Source organism: Mustela nivalis (assembly GCF_964662115.1).
Source record: "Mustela nivalis genome assembly, chromosome: 6".
In the NCBI taxonomy this organism is placed as follows: Eukaryota; Metazoa; Chordata; class Mammalia; order Carnivora; family Mustelidae; genus Mustela; species Mustela nivalis.
In genome coordinates this window covers 151,576,373-151,602,511 of record NC_139025.1, presented here as the reverse complement: position 1 = coordinate 151,602,511, position 26,139 = coordinate 151,576,373, and the positions used below count along the sequence as shown (strand labels likewise).

At 47.4% G+C, this 26,139-nt stretch overlaps 1 protein-coding gene and 1 long non-coding RNA gene across 7 annotated transcripts in view; one reads left to right on the top strand and one right to left on the bottom strand.

The window, feature by feature from the left end:
* The window catches only part of ZNF592 (zinc finger protein 592), a 47,297-nt gene extending 38,435 nt beyond the window's left edge, over positions 1–8,862 (bottom strand). The window contains exons 1-2 of one of the 6 annotated variants that reach the window (XM_082736142.1): positions 8,815–8,862; positions 8,557–8,759 (exon numbers count right to left, since the gene is read on the bottom strand). The gene's annotated coding sequence lies outside the window, so the exon portion shown is untranslated. Of the gene's footprint in view, positions 1–8,019; positions 8,260–8,556 lie in introns of those variants that run through there. The other 5 variants (XM_082736143.1, XM_082736146.1, XM_082736147.1 and 2 more) reach the window with 5 other exon arrangements.
* A 481-nt stretch (positions 8,863–9,343) lies between these two features.
* LOC309867388 lies at positions 9,344–16,226 on the top strand. Its single transcript, XR_014313143.1, has 3 exons — positions 9,344–9,469; positions 12,334–12,528; positions 14,468–16,226. It is a non-coding gene; the product is annotated as an uncharacterized lncRNA (long non-coding RNA).
* The last annotated feature ends 9,913 nt before the right edge of the window (positions 16,227–26,139 follow it).

The following is a 26,139-nucleotide window of genomic DNA, read 5'->3' as shown; positions in this document are numbered from 1 at the left end:
CTGCTTTCGTCAGGTCACTCACTTTTCTCAAAACCCTGAAGTTTTATCACCTACCCCAGCTCCTCGAGCCAAGCTTTTGAGAACTTCCATACTCTAGACCTAGACCAAGTCCACTGCTTTTACATTTCCACGGGAGCTTCTTTACCTGCTTCGAAGACCAATCATTGCCTTCCCCTTCAACATGCCACTAAGAGGTAAGATTGTAGCGACCAGAACACACTGGACCATGTGTCCAGTCCCCATTCCTGCCAAGATTGTCCCTGCTCTCCACACCATCCACACCCATTCCTTCCGCTCCAGCTTCCAGACACTGCCCTTTCCCGCTCCAATGCCACAGCCAAACGCCCTGCACTTACACAGGCACGCGCATTCATTCACTCAGGGATCATGGCTGAGCACCTACTAGGTGCCAGGTCCCCGCCTCCGGGGGTGCTGACGTTCCACTGGATGGAGACACACAGTCACAAACAAGCAGATTCAGGACAAGTCATAGGGCTTTCCTCGACAGGAGCTCCCCAACCGCAATCAGAAACGGGAGGGACTGCTTTTGCAATTCGGAGGCAAGTGCAACAGCAAGCCATGAGAACATGGGGGAACAGAGGTTTTAGGTAGAGGGGAGAGCAAGCAGGAGTGCTTGGTACACTCAAGGAACCCAAACCAGAGCAGAGGGAGTCAGAGGAGACAGGGCAGGACGCAGGAGGGCTACCATAAGGACTGGCATTTAGTCTTTGACAGAAGGCTTTAGGAGGACCGGAACTTACACTGTCCAAGAGACACTGCCCTCTGCCTATGCACTTCAGCCATCTATCACGAGCTATAAAATTAGGAGGGATTTTTCTTCTTGAATGCTCCAAAACTTTTCCAAAGTAAGCATATATTATTTTTTAAGTGGGGGGGGGGGCGTCTTGCCAACCCTGTAAGAGTCAGCCCAAATTCCACCTCTGCCTCAAAGCCCACTGGGCGGGTGCTAGGACTGTGCCCATGCTGCAGCCTAGGCCCCAGCCAGCAGGACCACCAGGGTGATCCCTGAGTTTGCAGGACCTGCCTGCGGCAACTAATGGGCATCAAAGTTTCTTCTGCTGCTCTCACTTCTCTCCTGCCCTGCAGGAGTGTGTCCCTTCGGATACTCTTGCCCCCAAGTGCCTGTCTGTGCCCCAGTCGTTCTCTCAGTTGACTTAATTAATTCCTGGTAATTAAAGCTACTATTTGGTGATGAACTGCTAAGAGTCTGACCTCTCCCAGGGGGGTGTAAATATTTTAAAAGGGGAGTCTAAGTGGGAATGCAAAAGCCTTAGACTCAGAGAACCAGAGCTAGAATGGTGGAATGACAAGCACTGGGTTCATATTTTGTGGGTCACTGGCTACCTTCTCCTAACGGGCTCAGGGGCTTGGAGAAAGAGTGTCACCGGGAGACAAGTGAAGAAATGAACCATGAGATTACATCACTGCCGCCACCTCCCTCCTCCCAAAGGGCCATTCAATCCATTTTGGGTACCAGAGAATGTTCCCCAGAGGAAACCCCAGCCATCTCAGAGGGGTGACCCGTGTGAAAGTAACCACTACCCTCAGCAAGAAAAGCCCCCTTAAGATATCCCTGGTCTGCAAGCAAATTGTTCTCTAATTGCTTTCAGTGGGGCGACTCCTTGAGGGCAGAGTTCACCTCACAGGATTCTTTTGTGCTCCACAGAGTACCCAGCTCTGGGTTGGGCCCAGGCTAGGCCTTTCACAAGCAACTGTGGATTCCTGATCAATGATGGCGCCCTTGCAAAAAGGCTCCATGGGATTTTAAATGCAAGTAAACATTCTAATTAAGAATAATGGTAGAATTAATCACACATCTAATATTTTTAAGGGCCTGAAGATTTATAGGTCTAATGACATCTCAAACAGTGAAGAAGTTTTTACAACCTCAGCCAGTTCAGCTCAGGTCTGGAGAGTCCGTCCAGCAAGGGAAGGCAGAGCGCAGCCCTTGCCCATACACAGCATAGCCTGGGCTGGGCCAAGCCCCAGAAGAATCTGAACAGCTGCTCACTGCCCACCCCGGGGCCCCCTTCTCCTCTGAAAATGCCAAAACTCTGCCTCAGATGTGTTTTCAGGCCCTAGAATAGCCCCGAGAGGCTTGCAGTTATAATGGACACCTGTCTTCAAACCTCTCTTGGGTCTCCCTCTGCCCTTCGGCTTGCTCAGGAACAACTTCAATGTTAGGAGCTGAATCGGCAAACAGGAGTAGGATGTTGTATCCGCCAGCAAACCAGAGCCCACTTTACCGGCCTGTGTTCAACGCCAGCTTGCCCAGGGCAGTGTGGGGAAGATGTTCCTTTGCCCCAAGACCGGATGAAAATGAGAAAGAAGTAGCCACCCCCCTCCCATCTCACACCCAGAACGAGCCAAACCCCCAGAAGGAGAGAAATCCTAGGAATGCATGTGAGGCTTATGCACAGGAACCCCTCTCTTTACAGTACCATGACCCCCAGGTCACAACACCAAGGCCTCTGGCATGCCCCACCGTTGACAAGCAGGAGACTGAGTCTGTGGTCCCCAGGGGAGCGAAGGCCGGGGACCACACCTGGAAGGAGTGATTTCTTTAAAAGCACTCTAAAAGAAAACACCCACCGAATGTAGCTAGAAGCCAAGTCACACTCTAACCACCCCTTCCAGATGGTGCAGCCCGGGACCTCTGAATTCAGGGACTGGCCCAGTCAGAGGTCCCAGCCTAAGTCACCTCAGATCTAACAAAGGCAATTTCCCCTGAGTGACCCAGGAGAGTGGCCGGCTCCGACATCAGGACATCAGGACTCTTCCGTAGGGACGTATTTCTGGGCAGTCTGAGTTTTTGCCTCAGGGCATTCAAGTTTATCTCCAAAATGAAAACAGACTAACTGATTATTTGTTTTTGTAAAGATGATACACAAACCTTGAGAAAATTCAAGTGACAGGCAAACATGTAAACAAAAGCAAAACCACCCAATCCCACCACTCAGTGGGAAGGAGGTCTCCCAGCAAACTGTTCTGCAGACAGGAGGGGGTCCATTCTGAGTTAACCCTAGAGGGTAGTAGGTCTCAATTCTCTGAATAATCCTGGAGACTTAGTTTTGCACAAGACCCTTAATGCCACCTCTGAACTGCCCAAAGTAGTTTTCTAGTGGGCTCCCCAATAATTGAGCAGCTCTCATCAACAGAAAAAACAAAGTGATACAGATCCCCTCAGCTCCCCTCCCCCGAAAACACACACACTCTGACTGGAGGCCAGGAGTTAATCTGCTCAGTGGACACACTCCTGTCTTTTCACTCAACACTGTGGCAGTCTTTCCACAATCAATCACAAGTATGGATATCCTCAGCCTTTTCATCTCCTGGAAGACAGGAGATGTGACAAAAAAGGGGCACCATTACCTCTTGATCCAACACCTACAGAATCTAAAATGGAGAAGGTAAAGGACTTACCCAAAGTCACACAGTGAACAGAGGACACCCCAGAAGTGCTGAGAGGTTTGAGTAATGACTCTGTGGGTGACACCGAACTGGAAAGGTGTTCACCAACTTTTGAGTTATAAAAAGGATCAGATAGGTCATTTCAACAAATACACGCTTCCCACTTCAAAGAAAAGTAAATGGTTGGCTTAAGTACCGCTCTGATCCTAAAACATTTCTCAATATTAATTAGCTAATGGATATCACAATGCTACACTCCTAGAACACAGAGAGGGAGACCACTGGAGCGAGCACAGCTTGTGAGTACACAAAACTGCTCTGCACTCAGAATTCTCTCCTATTCAGGTGTTCCTATTTTTTATGGAAAAGAAAAAGTTAAAACAAAGTTACATATAAAGATAGAGCTGGGGACGCCTGGGTGGCTCAGTTGGTTAAGCAGCTGCCTTCGGCGCAGGTCATGATCCCAGCGTCCTGGGATCGAGTCCCACATCGGGCTCCTTGCTCGGCAGGGAGCCTGCTTCTCCCTCTGCCTCTGCCTGCCATTCTGTCTGCCTGTGCTTGCTCTCTCTCCCTCTCTCTTTCTGACAAATAAATAAAATCTTAAAAAAAAAAAAAAAAAGATGGAGCTGGAGATAAAGATCTAATACAAACACTGAATATTAAAACGTTAACGGTAGCTCTGGGTTAGAGGACCTATCAGTAAGCTGTATTTCCTTAGTATACCTAATCTGTGCTCCCTGCATTTTCTACATGAATATTCTGGTGTAATTCTTTTTAGAGTTTTAAAAGAAAAAGAATTAGCCCACAATCTAGGTTGGTCTATTTGGATTTATTTTTCACTATAGAAAAACAAAGATTCAAAACTCTAGAAGATCCACCACCCTTCTCAGCTTTGCAGAAGCAGAAAGAAGGTTAAGATGAGGCTCAAACCCCAATCCAGATTGAGGATTCCAATCCAGTAGGAAAGCTCACCATGACCAGGCTGAGTAGAGGGGAGGAGTTACTACTTTATTTTCTGTCTCCGATGTGTAGGGAAAACGAAAATTCTAAACCAATCTCTCCTTCCAGTGCAACCAAAAGCTCCCCGCCCCCTCCCTGGGTTCACAGACCTCTGTTCCCAGAACAATTTCCAATGCATCTGTCCACAACCACCCTTTAGCTACAAGACTACCCACACCACTTAGAATCTGGATACCAATTCTGAGAAACACCCTTTTCCAGTATTTTGTTTCTAAAAAATTATTCCTCCTCTTCCTTAAGAGTCACAAACATATGATCCAACCCACACTATACAGAATCATGCATTCTATCAATTAATAATCGTGGCTGCCCACACTGTATGGAGCTTAAGTCAAGATTGTGTTAACGAAAAGGATGCATCTTCACGGGCCTGAGAAAAACAAACAGGAATTGAGGAGCAAGCGTTTGTTAACATGTCCCAGCCCTGGCCAGAAGGGGTGGGGGATGGCCAGAGGACAGAACATCTGTCATTCTGCAGTTTCATTTCTCATGGCCAGTTAATACCCTAAGTTTATGCATCAGTATCTTCCAAGTTTGGTTAGTGAGTCAGTCTGCCTGGATCCAATAAGCTCCGAGTGCCCTACAAAACTGAATTTTAGGACTACGAAACTGAGAACCAGATCCTGAAACACAGTGATCCCGCGAAAATAAAGCCACCTCCAGAGTGACATCTGTCTCCACTCCCTAACTCCAGCACCGACCATGGTGTGTACCTGATGTATCTAATACTCATCTAACACTCTCTGTGGCTTGTAGTATAAAATCCAAACTTGACTTGCCTTTCACAGCTCCAACTCAGCTTCCCAGCCTCCTGTCCAGACCAACCAAACCTCTCAGGGCTCCATGATTTCACACATAGCTCTCTCTACCTAGACTGTCCTTTGCCAAGTCTCACTTGCCTGTAAAACTCCTATTCTTCCTCCAAAGCCCAGTTCAAAAGCCACTTCTGCCCCCAAAGTCTTCCCTACTCCCCCTAGGCATTTAGTTCCTACTGCTCCCAACAGCTCTCTAACTAGCTAGCATTAGAGAACTTGTTAAGTACATTGTAGCTCCTTTGTTTACATATCTGACCTCCCCTGGACACCCTGAGGTTCTAAAGGGAGGGAACTCACTTTGTATCCAAAAGTCCTACCACAGTGTCAAGAATGAAATGGGAGATCAATGTTGAATGATTGATCACATGGAACACTGGCATTATTTAGAGAAAAGGGGAGGGAGAAAAGAGTCTCCCAGAATCCAAGAACTAAATTTTAAATTTAATCTTTAAAATTAAAATTTTAAATTAAATCTATATATTTAATCTCATCCAATGTGACCAAATCATAGCTAAGAGAAAGCATGAGAGTTTTAAAAATGTAATAATAGCGACTAACATGTGAGGTAAGTGCTGCGTCTACGTGGCTTGTTTAATCTGATATGCACAACAGCCCTACGAGGTAGGTACTTTTATCTGCATTTACCAATCCTATGAGATAGGTACTTTGATCTACATTTAAGATGGGAAAAGCTTGAGGCCTTTCCAAACAGGAAACTGAGGCACATAAGAAATTAAACTCAAAGTCATTCTGTTAGCAAGTGGCAGAAGCAAGACACAAACTCCAGTAGTTTGGTTCCAGAGCCAGTGGGCTCTGGGATCCAGGATACCTGGGTCTGAATCCAGATTGTGTTACAAATGTGGTTTTGGGTAAGTCATCTATCCCCTCAGGGCTTGTTCCCTATTCCCTCTGGGCTTGTATCTGTAAAAAGGGCAGGACAAGCCCTTTCTCTTAAGTTGCAGAAAGGATGAACTTAAATATGATGTTGGTGAAGTCTCTCAAATTGATTCTTCCATCTAGCAGGCACTCCATATATGCTAATTCGTCTTCCTTTGCCTTCCTAAAAGCTGCACAAAATAGACTCTGAGGAAAAGGATCTCCCCCCAGACTCTCTGAGGCTTTTCGAAGCAGATCAAGTGGTTAGACCACTCAAGGAGAAAGCCTCACCTTACCTGCTTATCTCAAAGTCCATTCCCCACACAGAGGCCAGAGACCTTTTAAAACCTAAATGTCATCATGTCAATCACTTGAAACCCTTCAAAGGTTCCTAATTTCACGGGGGATACAGACCGAAGTTGAGGGAGGGGTGGGGAAGGAGCCATTCTGTCCCAAGGCCCCCTGTGATCTAACTCACCTCTCTACAGACTTACCTCCCCTCTCCCTCTCCCCTCACCCCCTCCAGCCACACAGGCCTCTTTCACTTCCTCCAACTCGCCAAGCTCTGCACTGCTCCACACATGGTTAACTCTTAACCCTCCTTCGGGTCTCAGCCCAGACGTCACTTCCTCGGGGAAGCCTTCCCAAAGCCCCCAGATCAAACCAAGGCCCATCGCTCTCGGCATTCTGGTCCTCTTTCCTTCCTCAAGCTCAGCCCAGTTTGAAATGATCAGTTTACGGCCTCCTTCAAAGTTTTATTCAAAAGACATCTTCCAAGAAGGCCTTCCTGGGGCCACTTGAATGTAAATTCAACCCCCACCCAGTATCTCATATCCTCCTTCCCTGTCTTCTGTTTCTCCCTAGCATTTAGCCCCTTTGAAGAGGCTGCATTTTTCACAATCTATTTTCCCAGCCTCCTGCTCCTTCCCACACACACACACATCAGACTGAAAGCTCAACGAGGGCAGGTATTTCTGTTTGCTTTCTTCACAGCATCTAAAACAACGCCCGGCACATATATGTTGACAAATATTCGGTGTGGAACGAAATTTCCAGATTATTTATTATTGGGCTTTCCCACTAGGCTACCAGCTCAAGCCAAAAACATGTCCTTCTGGTTTACCACCATCCTCCCAACACCTTATCCAGTGCCCAGCATATAGTAAGTGCTCAGTAAAAATTTACTGAGTGACTCAAAGCCATGACCATTGGGAAAACAGTCAAAATATGTGCGCTAGCACCACGCTTTCTTCTCTCTTTCACTGTGCAATGTACCTGTGAGTTTGAGGAAACAGACCCATGAAATCCCAGCAAGCACCCACCAGGCCAGGCATCTGTGTCCACATCCTGTATGCTCAGCCACACTGTACACACCAACAGATGCACCCTAGAGGGCCTGTATGAACAGAGAGCTGAAGGCAGGTGGGCCAACCCTAAGCCAAATACCATCTTACCCTCAAGTCCCATTCTCCTACTGCCAGTCCTATTCTAGGCCAGTCCTGGGTGTCAGACATGCTTCCCTGGGTGGGCCTGTGGATTTATTCCAATCCAGGACTTTTAATGCTCCCTCTGGCCTACTCAAAGAAACAGAAAGTTAAAAATCCCTGAGCAGCTCCCATAATCCTGGGGTTCTCAGGAACAGGCATACCTAAGGTCCTATGGACCCCTCCCCCTCACACACGCTGATCCAAGGCCAGGAGGCCATCTGTCCAGCTGACGCTCCCCTGTCCTCCCTCGGGTCACATTGAGCCTCCCACCACCCCCCCACACACACACTCCCAGGTTGGCAGAAAGAGCCCCTGCAGAGAGATCATTTCCACCCTGATTAGCAGGCCTGGTCCCCCCCTGAAGACCCCCAACTCTGGAGCAGGAATACCTGTCTGCTCCCGAAGAAACCTCCCCCAGGCTCAGAACTTGGGCGGCGGTGGGGGGAGGGACCGAGGGGCGCCCAAGAGGGTCGACCCCCGAAGTGTCCGCCCCAGGACGGCGCCAGCTCTCGGCGCGGCGGGGGACGGAAGGGCTGACAGGGCGCCCCGGCGGGGCGAAGCGGCACCGTTATCCGCGCCCGGGCGAGGGGCCGCGGGCTGTGGCCGAGGGCGGCCGCCTGCCCCGCGCGGGGAGGGCGGCGGCGGCGGCGGCCGGTCGCGGCGGCGGCGGCAGGGGCAGGCGGCCCGTCGGCCGGAGGCGGGGTGGGGTGGCGGCAGGGGCCCGCCAGGCGGCGGTCGGGGGAAGTGGCTGCCGCCTCGCCTCGGGCGGCGCGCAGGGTCCGCCCGGCTGCAGGGCCGCGGCGCGGGCGCGGGCTCGGCCCCGGCTCGGCGCGGCCCCGGCCGGCGGGCTGAGGCGGCTTCGGCGGCGGCGGCGGCCCCGGCCCGCAGGCTCCCCGCCCTGGCCCGGCCCGCGGGGGGGCGCTTACCTGGCGGCGGCGGCGGCTGCAGGCCCCGGGCTCGGCCGCGCGCGTCCCCAGCGCCGGCTGCGGGAGCCACAACATGGCGACGGCGGTGGCGGGCGGGGCTGCGGCTCCGGGGGCGGAGCGGGGGCGGGAGCCGGCCTGGCGGCGGGACCCGGCTGGGGCCGCGGGCGGGTGAGGTGGGGGGGCGGGCGGAAGACGACTCGGACCTGGGCGCCGGCCCAGGGCGGCGCGGCGGAGGGGCTGCCCCGGCCTGGGCCCGGCCTCCGGCCTCGGGCCTCCCGCTCCCGCCTCCGGCCTCCCTCCCCGCGGCGAGCTGCGAGGCGCGGGCCCGACGGCGGCGGCGGGGCGGGGCGGGGCGGGCGGGGCGGGGGCGGCGCCGCTCAGGGCTGGACCCCCGACCCCGCGCGCCGGGGCCGGGCCCAGCCCCCGCCCCGCCCGCCCCGCGGAACACCCGGGCGCCGCGGCTCCGGCCGGGCGGCCGCTCCCTGCGCCCTGGGCCGCGGGTCCTCCGCCGCGCCTCCCGGGCGGGGGCCTCGGGCAGGGGCCGCCGTCTCCCGCTAGAGGGACCCGAGCTGCCTCCCGGCCGACTCGTCCCAGCGGACGGCGGGCGCCTCGGGAGCCGGGACGGCGAGCTCGTCACTTAGCTGGGCACGTAGTGGGGCCTAGCGAGAGGCTGCCCGGTGGAAGGAAGCCGAGGTGGCGCGGGCCCGGCGCTCGGTGGGTGCGCCCTCAGTGTTTGGTCATTGCCGGCCTTGGGGACTTGCTCGCGGGCTTGGAGGCGGGGGGCACTCTGACGTGTCGCCTCTGGGAGAACCGAGAGACCCGCAGTGAGCAGAGTTGACCACCGAGAGCCGGGGCCTCCCGGGGCGTAGCCGGGGAGAGCTCTCGAGTGACGGGGGAGCTCTGACCGTGCAAGGTGAGAACGCAGAGAGGCGGGCAGAAGGCCAGGAGGGCGACCAGCAGGACCTTCCAAGAACCCAGTGCACCTGGAAGCAGGCGGGCTTAAGGTGCCAGGTCAGGGTGTGGGAGCGCAGAGGCGAGGGCCTGGCGTCTGACAGTGGACACCCACTGCTGACCACGGAGAAATTCCTTCTGAAGAACCAGGAAAGAGATGCCAGTTTGCAAGAGGGGAGGAACTAACTTTGAGCCAGGGCCCGCTGTGCGCCAGGCAGTGAGCTGAGTTGAGCCCTTGGATGAGAAGTGCGTGAAGCAATGAAAGCATTAGAGGCTGATCTTTTCAGAAGTTTGGCCGTGAGCCGGACAGGCCTGTAGCTGGAGGGGTAGTAAGAGCAAAGGAGAGAAGTGATTTCTTTATCCCCCACGCCCGCACCCCAGTATGAGGTGGAGCTCTCCAATAAAGGAGCTGAGACGGGAGAATGGAATATGCAATAATTAATGGTGCAAGATCTCAGAAAAGGACAATGATTAAATAGGACTGGTGGAGGGGGAGGAAGAAATCAGAGAAGAGACTCAGCTCTTCCTACAAGAATTAAAGGATGTGTAAAGATGGAAATACTTTGAGATGGGGAGGCATACATACTGGTCCTCCATGTTGCCCTGAATCAGCTGCCTAGGATCAACCCAAAGTCATCCGTAGGCCTTCTGGAGTTACTGTCCTTTAAAACTTAAGTGCAGTTGGCTCAAACCACTATTTTACTTAGAGTGGGGAAAGCCAGCATACCTGCCAGTATTTCCAAAGATTCACAGGGAAACTTACATTTCTCTTAATTGTCCTATTGGCCCCAATTTTCTATTCCCAAAATTCTATTCTGCTATTTCAGGAAATCTGTCGTTGTACCCTGGATACTTCCCCATTTATATGCCCCCAAATATACCACCATATGTGAAAACAAAGTATCCAATGTTATGATTGTTAAATAATTTCTAGTTTATCTGTAACCGTTAAAAATCGTGTTGAAGGAAAAGATTAATGACATGGGAAATATTTGTAATTGAAAAGTACATTGTAAGATGTTATAATACTAGCTTGTAATATATAAATATACTATGCATATCACACATAGATATCATTCCTAGATAAATTGGGTTTTTATTTCCTTCTGTGACTTCTTCATCTTCTTATTTTCACAGTACATTAATATTTCTCTTTAACTCAGGAATAAATTACATTTTAAAGTATTTTTAAGAAGGGTATTTTTAAAGAGATCTTTATGGAGTTGAAAAGAGATATTAAGAATTAAGAGAGGAGGGGCACCTGGCTGGCTCAGTTGACAGAGCATGGGATTCCCAATCTCAGTGTCTTGAGTTGAAGCCCCACGTTGGGCATGGAGCCTCCTTTAAAAAATCAGGAAGAGGGGCACCTGGGTGGCTCAGTGGGTTAAGCCTCTGCCTTTGGCTCAGGTCATGATCTCAGGTCCCTGGGATCGAGTCCCGCATCGGGCTCTCTGCTCAGCAGGGAGCCTGCTTCCCTCTCTCTCTCTCTCTGCCTGCCTCTCTGTCTACTTGTGATCTCTCTCTGTCAAATAAATAAATTAAATCTTTTAAAAAAATCAGGAAGAAAGGAAATTGTGAATGGGTCTTTGAAAGATGAAAGGGACTTAGGTCAGCAGGGATGGGCTAACTGGGGAGGCAGCCCTCAGCTGGAGGAACCCTACAATCAAGGACACAAAATAAAAAATGGATGGAGTGTTCACAGAACACCAGAGGTCAGTTTGATTGAAGTATAGGATTTGAGGTGAAAAGCAGGAGACTCAGTCTGGAAAAATAAGATGGGGCCATGGTCCTGAATGCCAAGCTAAACCCTTTGTAATTTGCGGTTGAGAAGAACCCTTGGAGCTTGAACTGTGCAGGTGATAAATTTCAAAGTAAATTTTCCTGTAAACTCTTCCTTAACGAGGTTCTGGATCTCAGCCCTTCTAACTTAATGATATTTGGATTTTTGATTGAATCAGAGCAGTGAGGTAGGGGCAACAGGTTTTGCATTCTAACTCTACAGAATGAGAATTGGCCCCTGCTTCTCTACCTGATAACTACTACAATTTTTATTCACAAGGCACCAGAGTTTCAGAAAGAACCGATTAGCAAAGAGTGGGGATGAGAGAAAGAAGAAATGTGCACCTTAAACCAGTGTTTTGTGTTTTGTTGTTTTTTTTTTTTTTACAACTTTCTATGAGTTTGGCTTTTTTTAGGTTCCACAGATGAGTGAGGTCATACAATATTTGTCTTTGTCTGACTAATTTCATGTAGCATAATGCCCTTGAGATCCATCTATGTTGTCAAAAATGGCAAGATTTCCTTCTTTTTTTTTTTAATTGCTGAATAATATTCTTGGCAAACTTTTTTGACTGTGACCCCCTTTACAAAATCTATTGCACATCTCAACCCAGAATATACACATGCATGTACATAAATACTCCTCTGAGACAGAAGTTTCATGAAGTATTACTCTTACGTACTGCTCGCTGATCCTTTCAGCTTGATTATTTTTATTTCTTTCCCAACACTGGTCAGGATCTGCTACATTGATTTTATGAGCCAGTATAGAGTTACAAAATGCCTCAAAGGACATCAAAGAGAGGCAAGAGTATTCCCTGCCATGTTTACAGTTCTCATTTAAATAGCCATATAGTTTGTGACCTTAAGTTTGCCATATCTACATGCCCCAGAAATCAATAGGACAGTCAAGACTCTCTCAGGATATGGAGTGGGCAGGGAGAGAAGGGTTGACACAAGCCAGGTTGGGTTCCTCTTCCCTTCTAAGCAAATATTTCCTGATATCAGTGTTTCTCAGGAACCATAAACGTTTTCTTCTTTGTTTAGCTTGAGAGGCAGACTGCCTTCAGCTCAGGTCCTAGGAATTTCAGACAAGGCCGGATTACCACCTGTAAACCAGAGACAACTTGTCATTTGAATGAACAGAATCATGAACTAAAATAAAAAGGAAAGTAATGTATCTTGATTGTGACAGTATGCGGAGGCTATCTTACCCACCACTGTTGGAATATGATAGTGACAGTAAGTATCATCCCTTTCTTCTAAGTCTAGAACCAATGAGAAAATGAAACTAAACTCTATCACCAGTTGAGCTGAACTCAAGAATGTGGCCTGGCTGATGACTGGTAGGCTTTTTAGTGTTCCCTGAATTTAAATTATCTCCTCCAAAACTCCAACTTCCCCCTTGCAGGGGCCTAGCAACTTTCACTGTGTTCTGATAGAGAAGATTGCACTATGAGGGCAGGCAGATCTGAATTCACCAGTTAGGTGAGTCCAAGACAAATTCTCTCCTACCTGCCCTCCTATTAAAAAAAAAAAAAATAGGGAATAGGATCTATTCCCACCCAAACAAATTGGATCTGACCCGATAGTTAGGCAGTTGAGCAGAAGAGTATATTAATGCAGTGAATTATAAAAAATGGCAAATCCATACCTTCCCATCTCATTGTCCCTTAAAACCTATAAAGAACACCTATTTGCCATTCTTCTGATGTAAGGCCAAAATTTTTCTTTGAGCAAGAGTGCCGATTAGAGTGTTCTTGGGCCCTTTCTTACATAAATCCTATCCACAGTGTATTTTCTGTGCTTTGCAATTTGTTTCTAAAGTTGTCTAAGGACTTAAAACTTCTTGCAAAGCAGTATACATGAAGGCTGATTCTTTAAAAAAAAAAAAAAAAAATCCTTTGTAATTGTCTCACCCACATCTGGTTTGACAGTAATTTTCAACTGGTTGTTAGCTAATACTTCCAGAGCATTCAACTGACATTTCATAGAAACAACTCTTTCTTTTCATGCTTATGTTTCATCAGTTTGTGTAACTTAAATTAATTACACTCTGGCATACAACTGTCATAAGGAAGTTTGGGACCCAACACAATAGACTCTTGTTAGGCATTTAACTCAATTGGTAGGAAGAAGTGTGTAGGAATTCCAGAGATGAAAGCATTCAGTAGGTCATGGGTAGTATAGTATAGTCAATATGTTTAATTGGAGGGAATAAAAAGTGTTGATTCCAGAGAGTCCATTAAAAGAGAGCCATTAATGCTCATAGACCAGTATGGCCAACTCTTTGTGCATATATTTTAACCTTCTTCTTCCATATTTATCCATTTTATAATCCTCTCAAAGTCACTGTCCCTCCGTTCCCATTTAGCTAAACATGGCTTTAAATGACTTAGGGTTGGTATGGCTATCAAAGAACTTCAAATGGTAACATTGCATACTGCACTAGCAAAATACACATACCTTATACACTTTCCAGTGCTACTGAGATGATGTAATTGGGACATTCAGAGAAAACTGTGGCGATGTGAATTGGTATCATCCCTTTAAGAAACGATTAATCATACTTCTGAAGAGCCTTAAAAGAGATGGGGCCCTTTTGACTCATCAATACCACTCCTGGAAATTTTCTTTGGGAGATAACCCTCCCCCCAAGAGAATGGCCACATGTACAATATTTAATATACCCTTATTTGCGGTCATGAAAGTTGGAGCAACTTATGGTATGTAACATTGTGTAACTTACCACTGAGTAAACAGAAAGGAGTAACTTGGAAAACATCTGATTACAGATTATTTGGAAAAAGATACAATTTGTTCTACTACACTAAGAGCCTGAAACTGAACTGTAAACTTTAAAAGGGTGAATTTTGTGAATCATAGCTCAACTTTTCAAAAAAGATACAATTCTGTATTTTTGCTTTTGTATCAGTCAAGATCAGCAGGAAACAGATGGCCTGCTCAAAATGTGTAACTGAAGAGAGTTGAAGAAGGGATAGTGTACAAAGAGGCCAGCAGGGCTGGGGGAAACCAACAAGGGATAGTGAAGCACCCTAGGGCTCACATCTGCTGAGAAGCCATTATCAGCCATAGGCTAAGTGAGAACAATAGCTTCGGGAAAGAGAGAGCCCCTAGGAACTTGCAGAAAATCAACCCTACCTCTCTCTCCTGCCCTCAGGTCTCCTGTGGAAACTCCCCCACTGGCTGAACCCAAAAAGAAGCCCAGGGGAACTAAGCCGAGATGACAGTGTCCTTCAAGGCCAGCTGCTGGAAAAGGACAGAGGGTAGATCTGGAAAGACAAAGGCAGAATATCTAGCAGGTGTGTGGTCATAGAACAATGCGAGAACTGTCTAAGCGTATGGCCAAGGAGCTTCAGGGAATCCAGAAACCAGGGTTCCAGAGAGAATAAGTGAAGGTAGCTGGAGAGTAGGTAAGGTAGGTGGAGGGAACAGAAAAGATCATCAACTCAGACTGAGACAAGGATGAGAGGCAGAAGCAGGTGCATTTTATTTTTTGGCCAAATACTTAGCTGGAGACGGAGCTCTGAAAGAGATTAATAGGAGATACAGGAACTAAATTAGACTAGAGCTCTGGAAATTCTTCCCCTATTGGCTATTACCCTATATTTCTCCTTCCTCACTAAACTGCATGCGTTCAACAAATAATTGCTTAGTACCTATCATGTTCCAGGAACTGTTAGGCCCTGGGGATTGAGGAGAGAACAAAATTAACATTCTTGCCATCCTGCAGGTTACATCCCGGTGGGGGGAGACAGACCATAGATAAGCAAATATATCAAGGAATGATAAGTGTTATAAAGAAACAATGGGGGAGAGCAGGGAAATAAAATTCTGCCCTTTCTATATCTTAAAAACCTCTCAATTTAAACCACACAGCCCCCTCCCCCCCCCCAACACACATCTGAGCTCCTGAATAAATTAGGCTGTGTGTATCTCTCACCTGGACAAAGATCATAATACCTTCCTCCCTCCAGCAGCCCAGCCAGTTCTGCTCTCGGTGGGGAGGAGCTTCTTGAAATGAATCATGTCAGTACCCTGCTTAAAGTCCTCCAAAGCTCTTATTTGCCCACAGTGTGGAATACTGTCTAAGCTCCTCACCGTGCATCTTTTCTTATCTTCTCTGTCCATCACGTGCCTCTACCTCTCCCACTCTCCTCTTCTGCCCGTACTGCAGTTTACTGGTCGGATAGGTATGCTTGTTCATGCTGCTCTAACCACTGCAAGGGCCTTCCCATGCCCTCCCCCCTTCCCCAGAATTTGGCAATTTCCTCTTTATTCTTCTAGACCTCTTAGGGATCACCTCTTTGGTCAAACTCCCCTGGCTTTCCCAAGTGGGAAGGAACATCTCCTCCCAGCTCCTTCATGTTACCAGTGTATCTTATAGGTACCTATGAATACATTTATCACACCGTATAATCTTATTTCCTGGATCTCAAGATGTGCAGAAATGGGTTTGGGACACCTGGGTGGCTCAGTGGGTTGAGCCTCTGCCTTCGGCTCAGGTCATAATCTTGGCGTCCTGGGATCGAGCCTGGAATCCAGCTCCCTGCTCAGGGGAGAGCCTGCTTCTCTCTCCCTTTCCCTCTGCCCCACCCCCATATAAATAATATCTTAAAATATAATCCATGGGTCAGAATCCTATGTTCATTGGTTCGCGTGTGTCTCTCTTGTATTACTAATCATCCAGCCTGAAAACTTGTATTGACAACTGACATATATCCCCCACACCCTGACCCCCAATGCTTAATCTTGTGTTTATCATTTTCTGGCTTCTAAAACTATTTTTAGCTAGAAAAAAAAATTTTTAAGAGTTCATTTATTTGACAGAGAAAGAGCTCACAAGTAGGCAGAGAGGCAGGCAGAGAGAGAAGGGAGAAGCAGGCTCCCTGCTGAGCAGAGAGCCCGATATGGGTCTCGGTCCCAGGACCCCGAGATCATGACCTGAGCCGAAGGTAGAGGCTCAACCCACTGAGCTACCCAGGCGCCCCAAGAAAATATTTTTTTAAATCAATTTTTTAAATTGCCCTAGCTTTGATTTCATGGATATGTGCAATCTTAAAGGAAAAAACAAAACAAAACAAATGAACAAACAAAAAGCAGAAACAGACCGGTAAATACAGAGAATGGAAGGTTGCCAGCAGGGAGGGGGTGGGAGGAGAACAAAACGGATGAAAGGAATAGAAGACACGGGCTTCCCGTTATGGGATAAATAAGTCACAAGGATGAAAGGTACAGGGTAGGGAATGTAGTCAATAGTATGGTAGTGGCCTTTATGTGGTGACAGATGGTAACAACACTTGCATGGTGAGCCAAGCATAAGGAACAGACTTGTCAAATCACTGTGTTGTACACCTGAAACCAAATGTAATATTCAGTGTGTCAACTGTACTTCAATTTAAAAAATGACCCTAGCGGGCGCCTGGGTGGCTCAGTGGGTTAAGCTGCTGCCTTCGGCTCAGGTCATGATCTCAGGGTCCTGGGGTCGAGTCCCGCATCGGGTTCTCTGCTCAGTAGGGAGCCTGCTTCCCTCTCTCTCTCTCTCTCTGCCTGCCTCTCTGCCTCCTTGTGATCTTTGCCTGTCAAATAAATAAATAAAATCTTTAAAAAAATAAAATAAAATAAATAAAAATAAAAAATGACCCTAGCTTTATAAAATTTTAAAAGTCTTGCTTTTTTTAAAAAAAAAAGTTGAGATTGAATGTGTTTATGTATCTTTACTAACTATATACATTTCCTCTTGTGAAATATCTGTTCATATCTTTTTGCCCATTTTCTATTAGTTTTTTATCTTTTTCTCATTAATTTTCAGAATTTCCTTATATGTTCTTTTAATATTCCTGTAGAGTTTTTTTTTCCCTTAGAATTCAAGTAAACAGAAAAGTTTAATTTCTAGAACTGTGTGTATGTCTATGTATTTGCATATACATGTAAGTATATATTTGTGTATGTGAGCCTACAAACATAGTCCCAACACATGTATTTTAGTTGCTTTCTTTATTAAAGAGCATCATTCCCTACATAATATCCTGGGACTTCTTTCTTTTTTTTTTTTTTTTTTTTAAGATTTTATTTATTTATTTGACAGAGGGAGTGAGAGCACAAGCAGGGGGAGGAGCCGAGAGAGAAGCAGGCCCCCCTGCTGAGCAGGGAGCCCAACACAGGACTCAATCCCAGGACGCTGGGACCATGACCCAAGCCAAAGGCAGATGCTTAACCGGCTGAGTCACCCAGGTGCCCCTATCCTGGGACTTCTTTTTCACTTTCCATGTGATATTGCTAAGATTTATCTCGGGCATGCTGCGAGTAGCTGAGTTTATTTACTGTGGCCGTTACAGGTTATTCTAGAATGTGATTACACTAATACTACTTTGCCCCTTGCAGCAGAGGCCCTTAGTACACTGTATTTTCCCCTTGGCTCACCTCTGATTTTAGCCAAATACATCGTGGCCAGTTTCCTGGGAGCTCCCAAACACTGACAATTCCTACTGTTAGGCCTTGGGTTTCTCCAGTTTCGGGCCCAGGCCCTTTCTGCTAGGAGAGCTTCTCAGCATCCCTTCAGCCACAGCCTGATAGTAAGGAGAGTTAACCCTCAACTAATGCGGGATTCATGCCAAGGGATAAAAGCCCCAGGCTCCCATCCTTCAGAGGGCAGTTCTGGAAGGCACTTTGTATGCTTCCTAGAGGCGTCTGTGGAACCACATGCTCTGAGTCAGCTCTTCTTCCTCCTCTGCCTCATCCTCCTGTCCTTCACTCCCGCTGCCTGAGATCACATCCCGAATAAACAGCCTGCACCCAAGTCCTTGACCCAGTCTCTGCTTTTGAGGAGCTCAAACTAATACAGCCAATGTGCTGATAATGAGCGTTTGGGCTGTTGCAGGTTTTTGCTGTTGCAAAAGTGCTGCTAAGAAAATTCGTGTAAAGCCCACTGGTGCACAAGTGTAAGAATTTCTCCCGTGTATTAATACAGGAGCAGAGATGCTGGGTCAAAGGCTACGTCGACTTTCAGCTCTGCGAGATAATTCCAGACTGTTTACCAAAGTGCTTTTTACCAATTCACAGTTTCAGCAACATCGTATATGGGGCCCTACCGCTCCACATCCTCTCCGGCACTTGGGATTGTCAGATTTCTTAATTTTCACCACTTTTAACATGGGTATCAAATGAAATCTCATTGTGGTCTCAATTTGTATTTCCTGATGATTCATGAGATTGAACAGGTCCTCCTATACTTATTGACCATAAATGTTTCATCTGGGAAATTCTTAGCTTTTGCCCATTTTTGCATTGATTGATTGTCCTTTCCTCATTAATCTCACTAATCCTTTTTTTTTTTTAATTTTTATTAATGTATTTAAGTCATCTCTACCTCCATCACAATCGAACTCACAATCCAAGATCAAGAGTCACATGCTTCACCAACCCAACCAGCCAGACGCCCCTAATTTTACTAATTCTGGGACAGTTATGGGTTTTCCCCCCTTGGCAATCAGGTGCTCAGAATTGAATTAATCACAGTCTTTACCCAATAAGACCTTTTTTCTGGTTACAAAACTAAGGCATGCTTGTCATAAAAGAAACACGTAAAGAATACAGACATGTCTAGCTTAGAGAAAGTCTCCTAAATTTAGGTCAGCTCCACCCCACCTCTGAGCAGGAAGAACTCCCACAAGTTTGTTGCCCCATACTTTGGGGATTTTGTTTTCACGTATGTCTCCCAAACCGGATAGGTTCTCAAAAGAAAGGACTGTGTGTGGTAGTCGTCCTCACACTCTTAGCCCCAGGCAAAGTCCTGGCTTAGATCAGGAATGTAGCACATCACTGTTGAACTCACTCCTGAAAGGTAGGTCAGAATAAGTTTTTAAGGTACAACACTTCAGTTTGACCAGAACAGAAGACTAGAAGACTCAGGTCGGAGAAAAACGGAGGCTCATACTTGTAACATGCTCTGGGGCTTGATTACTTAAAGACTTAGCCATTGGGCTGAAGTATCTGGTTTATATCTTGGAGGCAGCCAGCTGAGGAGGCACTCAAGGCCACTTTGGGTGCAGGGAAGTTTTTTTTTTTTTATCAGCGACAGAATTAAAATAAAACATCGACAATCTAGCCATCTAACGTCAGAGTACAGGATGTAAGGGGGGGTTGGGGAAAATAAGACAGAAGACAGAGGAATGAATGAATCCAGAAGTTATCAACTTTGGGGGTGGGGAGTCAGACTTCTTTGAAAAAGTCATGAAACTGGGTCTTTTTTCAGAAAAATAGACGTAAACATCAGCCTCTGCACCTTTTTTTTAAGGCTTTTTTTGTTTTGTTTTATCTTATTTTATTTTATTTTTTAAGATTTTTTATTTATCCATTGGACAGACAGTAGTAGTAGACACAAGTAGGCAGAGAGGCAGGCAGAGAGAGAGAAAGGGAAGCAGGCTCCCCGCTGAGCAGAGAGCCCGCTGCAGGGCTTGATCCCAGGACCTTGGAATCATGAGCTGAGCCGAAGGCAGATGCTTTAACCCACTGATCCACCCAGGCGCCCCTGTTTTGTTTTATTTAAGTCATCTCAACACCCAATGTGGGGCTCTAACTCGCAATCCTGAGATCAGGAGTTCCATGCTAGGCAAGTCAGCTAGGCGTCCCAGCCCCTGCACTTTTTAAGAACCTGTGATCAGTGGGCTGTTCTAAGAACAAGAGACAAAGAACCTGAGCCGTGATGGCAGAATGTGTTTATTCACTCAGACATGCTGATCTGTCTCCAACTAGGCGCAAGGCACCGTGTTGACTGCTAGGTACACAGGCCGTCCGGTTTCAAGCATGGAGTACAGTGTGGCAAGAGCTCAGACTCTGAGCCTAACTGCCTGCTTCCAAAACCGCTGCCAGGCGACCTTGGCTAATTTGCAGAAGCCATAGGCCCTCTGCAGGTGTCTCACAGAGACCATTCTATCATCACCCTCATTGTTAAGGGAATCCACATCCCAATAAAACACTTAGAATTCAAGGCATGGAGGGAGCCCTTGGCAGAGCCTTAAGGCAGAAACCAGAATGGAGAGCAAAAGGAGGAAGCAGAGAGCGCAGGCTTGATTTCAAGAGCTTGGGCTAAAATGGAGGAGGGGAGATAGGCAGTAACTAGAGGGGGAAGTGAGGGTGAGGGGAAAAAAAATTTTTTTTAAAGATGGGTGAGATCCTAAATGCTATGCTATGGGGAGGACACTGCGGAGTGGGAGAAGCTGAAGGCAAATCGCTGATGATCTGTTTTTTTCCCCTAAAGCAGCCCAGAAGGCAGACGGGAGGGCTCTAGGGCAGAGGTGGAGGGTCCGGCTTTAGCTGGGAAGCCACTTCCGCTTGTGAGCTGGAGGGGAGGAGTCGACTGTGGTGTGGCTGCAGGTGCAGGCTCTGGGCTCTGGGCTCCAAAGTAACCACAGGCCACCGAGAAGGAATGCCACCCATGGGGGAGGGGCGGCGTGCAGGGGCTGGTGGGAGGTCTGAGGAGAGGGAACAAGTGGCCAGCTGGCTGAGCATTTGAAAGAGGGGCTGGCCAGAGAGTAGAGGAAGGGAGGATGAGTTTATAAGGTCACGGATCCTCCGCCTGGCTGGGGAACTTTTGGTGGTCATCGCAGGAAGAGAAGAGCATCCAAAGAAGGAGCGGTGAGCGCTGAGTGAAGTCAGGAGGAATGGGAACCGCAGGAAACCGCTGGATTGGCCAACCCACTGGTCACTGCTGAAACGGTACCTTGAGAATCACTCTAGTGAGTGTCAGAGCAGATGACAGACACATGGCTGGGAAGAAAGGAAGGAAAGAACGGGACAGCAGTAAACTACCTGTAATCTGAGATCTGACTATGCAATGAAGGGGAAAGTCAGACATTAACCAAAGAGTCAAGTGGGGCTTATTTTTCTTTCTAAAAGTCAGGAGAGGTACCTATGTGTACACAGATGTATATGCAGTATTTTTTAAGGCAAAGCCAACGGTTGTAGATACTGGCAGGAAAGGGAGGAGTGAAGCCCCAGTTCAGTGGGGTATGACGCAAGCATATGGTAATAAACAGCTGCTCTGGGCCAGGTGTTTTCCAGAAGACTCTGTTGTCCCCAATATGCAGAGGAGAAAACTGAGGCTCAGAAAAGTTACTTGCCCCAAATCACACTGTTATTATGTGATGGAGCCAGGATTTAAAACCAGGTCACATCACTCCAAAGCCCCAGTACTTCCAAGCCCTATCCCACAGACAGGCGGAAATGTTGACACTACTGAAAGGGAGGAGGGGTACTTCTCTTGGCACCCAGGAAAGGAAGAAAGACTTGGAAGACATGTGTGTGCTGAAGATCTTGTGTTTATTTAGAGTTATTCTCCTTCCCACTCACATGAATAAGCATATGGACTTTTAAAGTTGGCATCGCTGAGGAAGCCTAACTTGACATAGAAAAAGATTGAGCCAGAGGACTGAGTTGACCTTTCTGCAGCGAGAGAACTGATTGGACATGGCCAAGAGAGTTAAAGCTGAAGACCCAGGGCAGGTGTGTGGCTACCTGATTCACCCAACCCTCTACCCAAATGGTTGCTTTCTGGGAGAATCAATCTTCCCTTAATTCAAGAGAAGAGGAGGGAAATCTGCATATGTTCGAAGTTGTTTTTTGCAGCGATGGACTTGAGGCATTTTATGATGTATTCTTCATCTATCAATATTTTCTCTTTTTTTAAGATTTTACTCATTTATTTGTCAGAGAGTGAGAGAGAGAGAGCATATGCAGGGGGACTGACAGAGGGAGAGGGAAAAGCAGACGAGGCCTATGACAACGATATGGGGCTCGATCCCAGGTACCCGGGGATCATGACCTGAGCTAAATGAAGGCAGACCTTTAACCAACTGAGCCACCCAGCTGCCCATCAATATTTTCTGGTAGGTGATTTCAAAAATAACTGCCTAAAGAACAGATCTCATTTCTTTTTGCCAAATCCCACGTGCAGGGAACACAGAGAAAACCAAAACCAAACCATAGCCCAAAGGGAACTGTGTAGTGTTATGGTCAGGTCACAGGCCAGGGCCTGAGACAGAAACTGAGAGCTGTGGTAACTAGGCAAACAGGACCCAAGGTCAGGACGCAGGCAGCAGACCCTATTGCCACACCAATGTGCCAGCTCCAGAGGTCACACCAAAAGCAGTGGAGAAAATGCCAGGGTTCAAGGGCATGTAGCAAACCAGGAAAGGACAGAAAAAGCAGCTCTGAGCAGAAAGGAGGTAGTCACCTGACCTCACTTGAAAACTAACCTCTACATACCCATAAAGGCCATTTTAAGTCACCTAGTGGCCTATTAAAAACAAGTGAAAAGCAACAAGTGAAATCAAACTTCACTTCACTTAACTGAATATATCAGAATATATCTGAATATATCAGAATATATCAGAATTACTAGCGCCCAGCTGGCTCAGTCAGTGGAGCACGTGACTCTTGATCTCAGGGTCCTGGGTTCAAGCCCCATGTGGATATGGAGCCTACTTCATTAGAAGAAGAAGAAGAAGAATTATCATTTCACATTGTAATCAAACAGCCAATAGTTTAAACTCCTTTTTCATGCTAAGTCTTCAAGATCTAGAATATGACTTTTTTTTTTTTAAAGATTTTATTTATTCATTTGAGAGAGAGACAGAGCACAAGCAGGGGAAGGGGTAGAGGGAGAAGAAGAAGCAGACTCCCCACTGAGTTGGGAGTCTGACGTGGGACTTGATCCCAGGACCTTGAGATCATGAGATCTGAGCCACCCAGGGGCCCCTGCAACATGTCTTGTATTTGCAGTACATCTCAGTCTGAACTAGCCTCCTTCCTAATTGTCGGTGTCCTCTGGGGCTAGTGGTCTTTGTGTCAGTCAACACAGGTTTAGAGAAAACCATACTTAACATTTTAACATTAAAGTATTTTCTCTCTCTATTTTTCCTTCTCTCTTTCTTCCTTTTAAAACATGTTCAGGTGGGAAGGGTTGGATTTTGAGGGGAGTGGGAGAAAACTCTCAGATGCTGAGAATCTCTAATGTGAAATTTTATTGATTATTTTTTAAAGATTTTATTTATTTATTTGGCACAGAGAGGGAAAGGGAGGCAGAGGGAGAAGCAGGCTTCCCACTGAGCGGGGAGCCCGATGAGGGCCTCAATCCCAGGACCCTGGGATCATGACCTGAGCCAAAGGCCGTGCTTAACTGACTGAGCCACCCAGGCGTCCATCTAGTGTGAAATTTTAAACGATTCAAGTATTGCTCTCCTAGTCAGTTTCTTTCCTTTCCTTGAGAGATGCTGCTGCTGCTGCTGCTGCTTTTTTTCCTCTTCTTCTTCTTCTGCTCCTCTTTTTTAAGGCCCACGATGCACAGAAATCCCTGGGAAGATAATGTGACACAGGTGAGTGCCCACCACCGAGCACTAATTCCTCATTCATTCATTCATTCATTCATGTTTGCTCGTAACAGCAGTTACTGCTCTTCACCTACCCGTGGGGACAGAGTCTGAGGTTAGTCTTCCAGGCTTGTGAAACCTACGATTTGGCAGAAAAGTCAGAGAAATAGTCACCATAAAATGTAGTCAGTGTTAGGAAAGGGAAGTCTGAGCTGCTGAGCAGCCACCTGGAGGAATCGTGGAATCCATCTCTGGAGGAGAAGGCTGTAGGGATGGAGGAAGGAAGGCAGATTGAAGGAAGAACAGCTGAGCAAAAGGGAGAAGGGAGAGCTGGAAAATGCTAGAAGGAGAAGGAGCAGCTGTAAGGAAGGCCCAGAAGCCCTTTGTGGCGCTGAATGGGGTTCCCCATGACTGGGGCCTCCGCAGGGAGTGGGAATGCCAGTTTCAGGCATCATTCTCTGGGCGGCCCTGTGAGTGGTGCGAGCTGGGAGGCAGGATGTTGACAAATTGGGAATAGGCAGGCCCAAGACAGGAAGTACTCCACCCTGAAAACACTCCTTGAACCGAGGCAGCTCGGTTCAAGTTCACTAGTTACACACTCAGATGCATTCGTGAGCTGCTCTAGTGTTCTTTCTCACTCTCCTTTTTTTTTTTTAGATTCCAGTATAGTTAACATACAGTGTGATGTTAGTTTCAGGCGTGCAGTACAGTGATTCACCACTTCCCTACGTCACCCGCACTCATCAGGATAGCGCCCTCTTGAGCCCTTCCCCTTATTGCTCCCAACCCCCCACCCACCTCCCCTCTGGGAGCCACTAGTTCTCTGGAGTGAAGGGTCTGTGTTTTGGAGAGCTGTTCTCTGTAGAAGCAAGATTCTCTCCTACAGTGATTATTCTCTTTTCCGATTATCTCGGGCCTTGAAGCCTTTGTTTTGATTCAGAAAATTGGACACGACTGAAGTTCCATGTAATCAAGGTCATATAAAAGTACATATAAAATACAGGAGTGGGATTAATGAGCGGGTGCTGACTCTGCCCAGGGGAGGTCTGCGGAGGCTTCCCACGGCGGATGACACTTCAGCAGGGTCTGGAAGAAGAAGTAGGATTGTCAGGTCTCCAGATGGAAGGAGGTTCTGATGATAAGAATGATCATTATTTATTAAGTGTCAGGCAGGCACTGTTCTCATGGTTTACATTCTGAGCTCACTTTAGTTCCATAAAACCCCCTAGATCCCTCAATCCTTATTTACAGGAAAAGAGGTACAAAGAGGTAAATTAAAGTGACTTGTCGGGATGCCTGGGGAGCTCCATAGGTTACGCGTGGGTCTTCTGCTCAGGTCATGATCCCGGGGTCCTGGGATGGAGCCCCGCATTGTGCTCTTTGCTCAGTGGGGAGTCTGCTTCTCCCTCTGCCTGCTGCTCCCCCTGCTTGTTCTCGCTCTCTGACAAATAAATAAATAAAATATTTTTAAAAAATAAAGTGACTTGTCTAGAATCACACAGTTTGGAAGGGGTAGAATGGTCTGGCTGCAGAGCTCGCTTCATTAACCCCTCTGCCATATCTTGGGGCTGCAAGTGTTTGCAGATGCCTACATGGCAGGAGGAGGGATTAGCATCGAATGTCAGATCAAACTGATGAAGGAGGGAGTGGCCAAATCATGCAGCGTTTCTGCTCCAGCACCTTGAAGACAGGCTCCGTAGCAGCCTTTAGGTAAATGTTCTTTTATTACTTGAGTGCATATATAAATGATTGCTAATGATTGTATTTTTGAATGTGGTTACATTAAGAGAACATTATATTCAATCCAGATTTACACAAACCACATTTCCAGTGGTGATTCAGTGCCTCAACAGATTCCCAAAGGGTCCTTGAAACCATTGGGTTGATGTAGGCATGCCAGATCTGAGGACCCAGAAGGGTCCCGCAGGACCAGCCAAGAGGGTCTCTGGCTATGTGCAGGATAGAAACCAAACACAAGCCAGGAGGAAGGGAGAACAGAGTTTACCGAATAGAGTAAGGGACAAAGTGTAACAGATAAAGTGCCTGGCTGAGTCAGGAAAGGAGAGGGAGCCTCTTCGGTGCTTGGGTTCAGGAGGTAGTATTGGAAAGCGGTTCAGGGTACGTGTTCCTTCAGGAATCCAGGGTAGGGTCTGATCGAAGGCAAGTTTCAGGTGAACAACATGTGTTATTTCATAACTCGTGGAGGGTAAGAGGTGTCAATGCCGGCATCAGATGGGCTTTGTTCAAACCTAACGTCCTGGAACGTTTGGGATCCAGTACTTTTTAGATGTGATCAGGCGTTTGGGGGCTGAGGACCAAACTCAGAAAACGATGAACTTTCTTGCATCCCCCCCCTTTGGAGTGGGAACATAGTTTCTTTGGTTTATTCAGATGCAAAGTGAAATATAGAACATGAATAAATGGGGCCTCGCAGAAAAACAGCAGAGACAGAGCCTTTCTAAAA